Source organism: Cannabis sativa, chromosome X (genome assembly GCF_029168945.1).
Source record: "Cannabis sativa cultivar Pink pepper isolate KNU-18-1 chromosome X, ASM2916894v1, whole genome shotgun sequence".
Taxonomy (NCBI): Eukaryota; Viridiplantae; Streptophyta; class Magnoliopsida; order Rosales; family Cannabaceae; genus Cannabis; species Cannabis sativa.
This window is the reverse complement of record NC_083610.1, coordinates 25,082,956-25,091,874: the sequence shown is the minus strand read 5'-3', so window position 1 is coordinate 25,091,874 and position 8,919 is coordinate 25,082,956.

The following is an 8,919-nucleotide window of genomic DNA, read 5'->3' as shown; positions in this document are numbered from 1 at the left end:
GGTCAGTGTGAGGTCGTGTCTAGGGAATGGAACGCGCCACAGTCAGAGATCTCTCACTTAAACAACGAAGTCGAGGAGGTGAAGAGGGCCAAAAAAGTTGAACTCGAAGCTGCTCAGAAGGAGGCGAAGGACAAGTCCGAGCTATGCCATAAACTCCAAGAAGAACTCAATGCAGGCAATGCAACGCTCGAGGGGAAAGAGGCCGACACCAAGGAGCGATGCAATGCCATTGCCAAACGCTCTATCGAGCCTGGATGGCGAATCCAGAAATGGATTTGAGTTTCTTGGGAAGGGCCAAGACGAATTCCTTGCTTACTGCGAGCAAGCTAGAAAGGTAGAAGAGGAAGTCGAGATATCGGGAGAAGTAGTAAAAGAAGAACCATCCGACTCTCCTACTATGTAGGCTTGGTTTTTAATTATTTAATTTTAACTTTTTTTTGGAAAATGGCCATACGACCGAGACAGTGGTTTGCCCTTTGTGGCTCTTTTTTAAGACAAATTTGCAAAGTTGGATGGCTAACCTTGCTTTTATTTTATCTTTTATGTAATGCCTTGTACTTTTGCATTCGAACATAATACATTTGTTTACTTGAGTTTTTTATTCACAAATTAAACAATTATACTTTAATCAAAATTAAAACTCTTGAAGCATTTCCATCGCTCTTATTTTCCTTTGATATTATTAAAGTAATTAGTAATCTACTATGTGCGCGAGCAGTTATTGTCTGCTATGCTTTCTGTTATCCCAAATTTTGCACTCTAATGTGGCATCACAAGAATGGTGACACGTGGAGTCCACTTGGAACATCTGCTCGGGAAGATAGGGCGAGTAGGATGCCTCACTGACATGTCCAGAGTAAGATATTTAGCGATCCGTGCAGAGCAATCAACACTTACCAAATTCAGCTTTCGCAACATGAGTCATCAGCTCAATCCCTATAACTCAGGGATCAATTTACGTGGATACGACATACACACGATCCCACTATCAGTGTACTCAGCCTCAATCCCACGATCCTTGCATTCAGCATTGATCCCACGAGTTTATGCGCATTGTAACGAGAGAGGAAACTCTTCCTCCTCAAGTTTCCCAGCCTTATAAATAGTGATACATGTTCACTGGGCAAAGGGACCGAGAGATTTAAAGTCGATACGGAGCTAAGCTAAGACTATATTATTATCTAAGAATCATATATTCAGAGATACTGTTGTAAGAGCTATAAGAAAAGGAATCTTCTTCCTTATTCTTAAGTCAATACAAATAACGAGGATTAGGCTATTACCGAACTGCTCGGGGCTGAACCTCTATAAAATTCATGTGTCTTATTATTGCTTTATTATATATTTGTTACGAAATATCGTCTATCGCTTATAAAATAGACTCATTGTCGTTGGCTAAAAGTGAAGTCAACATTTTGGTGCTTTCATCGAGAGAAGGATGACAAATCGCTCTTTTCGACACTCAACCATCAACATAATGGTGCAAAGTCATAGAGGCCTGTCTAACCCTGAAAATTCACAGACGCTGGATCCGGCATTACAGGACCCATGGAGTTCAAGGGTTCTGCCGGCTGTTAATCCCAGACAGACGGGAAGCGTGGTGAATGGTGAAACTGTTGGAATTATTTTACCAGGATCTTAGATCTACTCACAAGTATGTTGATTTAACAACCTAAATATGAACTTCTAAAACGGTGGAAAATTAAACACATAAAAGTAAGAGAAATCTTACATTGGGTGCAGCGGAATATTTGTCTCCTCCCACTCAGATCTCTAACCTTTGATTCCTTTCTGTCGCAGAGTATAATCAAGATCTGAGCCCGAATGTCCTTCTTTGTTGAATCTGAATTCTACACAGCCTTCCTCACTATGATTGACGTATTACTTGATGTGTGTGGGCACTACTCTATCACTTAGAGGATTTCGAAAAAACAGAGAAGGTAGAGAGAGAGAGAGTGGCGGCTTTGAACATGTTTTTGAGTGAAAGAAAATTCTGTCAAAGTGTTTCAAAAACTGAAGCCTTTACCTTCTATTTATAGAAGACCACATAGGGTTATGGTTGAATTACTTGGCATTAAAAAAATGAAAAATCAATGGGAAAAGGGAAGCAAAGTGGCCGGCCTAGGCATTGTGGAAACAAGGCTTTCCACTTTTCCAACTTTCCTTTTCCTACATTCCTAGTTTCCCATTTTGTCAAAAACTGCCAATTCTTTTATTCAACCACATAAATGTCAAATCTAATTATTTAATAATTAAAATTAATTATCAAATAATATATTTTAATTTATTTATTAATAATTAAACTAATTAAAGTTTCCCAATTAATAAATATACCCTTCAAATTATCTATTTACTGTTTTGCCCTTAATAAGTGATAAATTCTCAAATATACACAGTCTAACTTGAGAATTATAATTGATTAATTAAAATCAATTAAAAGAGTCTTACAAGTAATATTGTCTCAACTAGTGAGGGGACCATGGGTCTATATATCCGAGCTTCCAATAAGCAGATCAAGAATTTACTACTTAAATTCACTGACTTATTAATTCTTCGTTGACTCCACGCATAGAACTTAGAATTTCACTCTCAGTTATATAGAATGCCCTATATGTTCCATCATATAGACACATCATTAGTTATCCATTGTTATAATCCTAATTTGATCACTGATCCTCTATATGAATGATCTACACTGTAAAGGGATTAAATTACCGTTACACCCTACAATGTATTTATTCGTTAAAACACTTGACCCCGTATAAATGATATTTCAGCTTATGTGAAATGAGTACTCCACCATTTATGTTCGTTTGGTCAAGCTCGAAGGAGATCATCCTTTGCTTACTATTCGCCAGATAGAAGCTATAGATTCCATGTTTATGATAGCGCTCCCACTCAATTGCACTACCTTGTTCCCAAAATGTACGTATCACCCTGACCTAAAAGTAGGCTTAACTAACAAATCAAAGAACACGAATAGCCTCTCGAGATTGAGCCTAATCATATCAGGATTAAGATCATTTGATATAGGATCAACTAGGCGAGATTGACTTGAATAAATATTATGGTAAGTTTAATAAATCTAAGTCAAAGTTCAATATCGGTCCCTTTCGATGCATACTCCATGCATCCAACCTGAGCTTTACTTTAACCAATGCTCTGTAAAGAACATAGCATTTCTCCAAATGCAAGTAAACTCTGTTGTAGATTATCATATCAGTAAAACCCTATGTCTGATAAATCTAGGAAATTTTATTCACATAGTCATGTTTACTTTCCAATGTGTTGACAGCACATTAAACAAGATCAAGTATGTGAAAAGGGTTTCAGATGAATTTATACATTATGTACATATAATCATGAAATAAATCATGTGAACCATGCAACATTAAATGTTATTTCTGATCTATATTAATAAGTAAATCTGATTATATTGAAATGAGTTTTATTTAGGGCATAAAACCCAACTGTTCCAAATATAGACACGTCATTAGTTATCCATTGTTATAATCCTAATTTGATCAATGATCCTCTATATGGATGATTTACATTGTAAAGGGATTTGATTACCGTAACACCCTACAATGTATTTTATCCTTAAAACACTTAACCCTGTATAAATGATATTTCAGCTAAGTGAAATGAGTACTCCACCATCTTTCTTTGTTTGGTTAAGCTCAAAGGAAATCATCCTTTGCCTACTATTCGCCAGATAGAAGCTATAGATTCCATATTTATGTTAGCGCTCCCACTCAATTGCACTACCGTGTTCCCAAAATGTACGTATCACCCTGACCCAAAAGTAGGCTTAACTAACAAATCAAAGAACACGAATAATACTCTTGAGATTGAACCTAACCATATCAGGATTTAGATCATTTGATCAAGGATCAACTTAGTGATATTGAATTGAATAGATATTACGGTAAGTTTTATAAATCTTTTTCAAAGTTTAATATCGATCCATTCCAATGCATACTCCATGCATCCAACCCGAACTTTAACCAATGTTCTGGAAAGAACATAGCATTTCTCCAAATGCAAGTAAACTCTGTTGTAGATTGTCATATCAGTAAAACCCAATGTTCTGATAAATCTAGGAATCTTTTATTTACATAGTCATGTTTACTTTCCACTGTGTTGACAACACAGTAAACATGATCAAGTATGTGAAAAGGGTTTGAATGAATTTATAAATCAAATAGACAAACAATTGATAAGGTGAACCAAAACATACACAAATGATTGAAAAATACTTCTGTTACTTTATTGATATTGAATAATCTGGATTACATTGAAATGGAGTTTTATTTAGGGCATAAAACCCAACAAACTCCCACTTGCACTAATATAAAACTAATTAGTACATTTCAATTAACCTAAATTCTGACGGTGCTTTTCGAATGCAGTCACTGCCAAGACTTTGGTGAATGGATCAGCTAAGTTGTCCTGTGTGTCCACTTTCTCCACCAGTACATCCCCTCTTGCCACATAGTCTCAGATAATATGATATTTTCTTTCTATATGTTTACTTCTCTTGTGGCTCCGAGGTTCCTTACTGTTGGCTATAACTCCATTGTTATCACAAAGCAGGACTAGAGGCTTTTCCATTCCAGGTACTACACCAAGACTGGTGAAGAACTTTCTAAGCTAGAAAACCTCTTTAGCTGCTTCAACCGCAGCTATGTATTCTGCCTCCATGGTAGAATCCGAAATCGCGGTTTGTTTCGCACTTCTCCAAACCACTTCTCCACCTCCAAGAGTAAACACCATCCCAGATGTAGATTCCATGTCTTCAAGACATGCTTGGAAATCTGAGTCTATATAGCCTATGGGATTTAAAGCACGACCCTTGTAGACTAATAAATAATTTCTTGTACTCTTTAAGTATTTCAAATTATTCATAACAACATTCCAATGTTCCTGTCCTGGATTTGACTGATACCTGCTCACGATTCCAACTGCATAGCAGATGTCAGGTCTAGTGCATAACATTGCATACATTATACTTCCAACTGCAGAAGCATAAGGAACTTTTGCCATGTCTTCTATCTCTTGAGGATCAGTAGGACACTGTTCCTTAGATACACGGATACCATATCTAGAAGGCATATTCGCCCCATTGGTATTAGTCATGGAGAATCTCTCTATAACTTTGTCAATGTAAGTTGTTTGAGAGAGAGCAAGGGATCTTCTTTTCCAGTTTCTGATAATCTCGATACCGAGAACATAGGCGGCCTCACCCAAATCTTTGATGTCGAATTGAGTGTCTAGCCATTCCTTGATGTGAGTCATTTTCTTGAAATTGTTGCCAATGATCAAAATGTCATCAACATAAAGGACCAGGAATACTACTACTTGGTCTTCCTTGAGTTGGTAAACACAAGGTTCATCTTCATTCTGATGAAAGTCGTAGGTTTTAATGATCCCAACAAACGTTTTATTCCATGAGCGAGAAGCTTGCTTAAGTCCATAAATGGACCTATTTAATTTGCAAATTTTATTTTCCTCCCAAGGAAGAACATAACCTTCTGGTTGCTCCATATAGATGGTTTCTTCAAGAAGCCCATTAAGGAAGGTTGTCTTGACATCCATTTGCCAGATTTCATAATCGAAAGCGGCTGCGATGGAGAGAAGAATTCGGATGGATTTGAGCATGGCGACATGACTAAAAGTTTCTGTTGGGTTTTGCGCCCTAAATAAAACTTATTTCAGTATAATCAGATTTACTTATTATTAAAGATCAGAAATAACATTTTAAGTTGCATGGTTCACATGATTTATTTCATGATTATATGTATATAATGTATGAATTCCTTTTAAGTCCAGAACATATGAGTTTGTTAAAGATTATAGGTTGTCAGCACAGTGGAATATAATCTTAATTATATGTTCAAAAGCTTATTCCCTGATTTTTCAGAACACTGGATTTAGACTGACATGGTATAATCAGAGATACGTATTCTTACACCTTGGAAAAGTGTTATGTCCTTTCCAAGACATTGGCAAAGTTTACCAGTATCGGATGTATGGAGTATACATCGGAAGGGACCGATATTGAACTTTGATTAGATATATTAAAACTTACCATAATATCTATTCAATTCAATATAACCTGTTGATCCTAGATCAAATGATCTTAATCCTGATATGGTTAGGTTTAATCTCAAGAGTGTTATCCGTGTTCTTTGATTTGTTAGTTAAGCCTACTTTTGGGTCAGGGTGATACGTACATTTTGGGAACACGGTAGTGCAATTGAGTGGGAGCGCTAACATAAATATGGAATCTATAGCTTCAATCTGGCGAATAGAAAGTAAAGGATGATTTCCTTCGAGCTTAACCAAACGAAAATAAATGGTGGAGATCTCATTTCACTTAGCTGAAATATCATTTATACAGGGTTAAGTGTTTTAAGGATAAAATACATTGTAGGGTGTTACGGTAATTTAATCCCTTTACAGTGTAAATCATCTATATAGATGATCATTGATCACATTAAGATTATAACAATGGATAAATAATGACGTGTCTATATCATGGAACATATAGAGCGTTCTATATGACTGAGAGTGCAATTCCAAGTTCTATGTGTGGATTCAATGAGGAATTAATAAGTTAGGGAATTTACTTGGTAAATTCGGTTCGACTTATTGGAAGCTCGGTTATATAGACCCATGGTCGCCGTACTAGTTTAGACAATACTGCTTGTAAGACTCAGTTAATTGATTTTAATTAATCAATTAAAATTCTAAAAGTTTGACTATGTCTGCTTTATGAATTTTCACAAAGCAAGGGTAAAACAGTAAATAGAGAGTTTAAAGGGTATATTTATTAATTGGGAAACTTTGATTAGTTTTTATTAATAAATAAAATAAATGACAATTTATTATTAAATAATTAATTATAGTTATTAAATAATTAGATTTGATATTTATGTAGTTGAAAGAGAGAATTGGCAATCTTTGAGAAAATGGGAAACTAGAAATGATGAAATAGGAAAGTTGGAAAAGTGGAAGGCTTGTTTCCTCAATACATGGCCGGCCACCTTTGCCTCTATTTCTCATTTTATTTTTCTATTTTAAATGCCAAATAATTCAACCCTATGTGATATTCTATAAATAGAAGGTAAAGGCTTCAGGTTTGACAGACACTTTACTGTTTATTTTCTCAAACACTAGCAAGCCGCCACTCTCTCTCTTTTCTTCTATGTAATTTCGAATTCCTTGAGTGATGAGTAGTGCCCACACACATCAAGTGGTATCTCAATCATAGTATGTAAGACTATGGAAATTCTGCATTAAAGAAGGAGAAAAGAAGCTCCAGATTCAGATCTTGATTATGCTCTGCTACAGAAAGGAATCAAGGGCTAGAGATCTAAATGGAAGGAGTCCTAATATTCCGCTGCACCCACTGTAAGGTTTTCTAAACTTTATATGTGTTTATTTTCATTGTTTTAGAATTCATATTAGGTTGTTAATCAAACATACTTGTTAGTAAATTTAGATCCTGGTAAAATAATTTCCACCAACTGGCACCAGAGCCATGGTAACGATTTACTTTCATGTAATATGAATAAAAACGATGATTGATATGTTTTTGTGTTGATTTGGATGGTTTCATGTTGGTTTATGTGTTAGTTGATGAATGTTGATGTTGTACAGTAGTTTTTCCATGAAAAATATTTTTTCGATTTTTGAAAATATTTTATTTGGATTCCTTGTGAAAAATTAAGCAATTTTCTTTTTTACGGAACTGGATTCCGATAAAAATTGAAAAAGTTATGAATTTTGGAAAATCGGGATTTCGGGTATGCATGCGTGCTCAATCGCGCGCGCGTGACACGCCCGTATGCACCCTGCACCTCCGGGGTGATGAGTAGTGCCCACGAACATGCTGCATGCACCGAATTTTGCCGCACGCCTGACGCTGCGGCCTCCCCTGTTCCGCGCGCGTCTGGGCTGCTAGCAGCCCCTCCTGGACTGCCAACCCCAAAAATTGCGATTTTTGCGATTTTTCCCCAAAAATCCAATTTTTTCCTGGGATTGTTACCCAAAATGCATTTTTCCAATTTTAAATATTTCTAAATTGAAATATTTCCAATTTTAAATATTTTCAATTTGGAATTTTTCCAATTTTAAATATTGCCTTTTTGGAATATTTCCTATTATGGTCAGATTTAAAAATTTGTTAACTTCTTTAATATTTATGTATTATTTAATTATAAGATTAGATATTTTTATATTTCAAATATTTTAAATTAAAAGATAACTTTGTCTTTTTATTTAAAATATTATATTAAAATTATCTTATATGACAAATTAAATAATTAATAAATTTGAAATTAACATAGATATTTTTATAGATATACTTACCATAATATTTTCAAATTCAAAATTTGTTATTTTGTTAAATATTTAATTATTTATAAATTATAAGTTTAAAAATAATATTGTTTTATATATATCATTTTTTTCCTTATTAGAAATTTATAAATCATATCTTAAATATTTAAATAACATAGATATTTTTGTAGAGATTTGAATATTGCTTAATTTGAGTTATTTTGACATATAATTATGGTAATTATTATTCATTTATTATTTTACTCCTAAAATAATAATTATCTAACCAAATCTATTTTAAAATTGGTTTATTTTATTACTTTAATTTTATTAAATTATAAGATCTGAAAGTGATATTGAATATTTTTTCCTTTCAAATAATTGATCTTATTTGATATTTAATTCAAATAAACCTAGATATTTTAAAATTAGTTTCCTTTATTTGGTTAGTTTAAGAATAATAATTTAATTATATTAATATCTTATTATCACATCTGTTACATGGACAATGTTTGTTTATTTTATATTGTTTATTCAAAAAACTTTTTTAACAAACCTATTATTTATTTGATC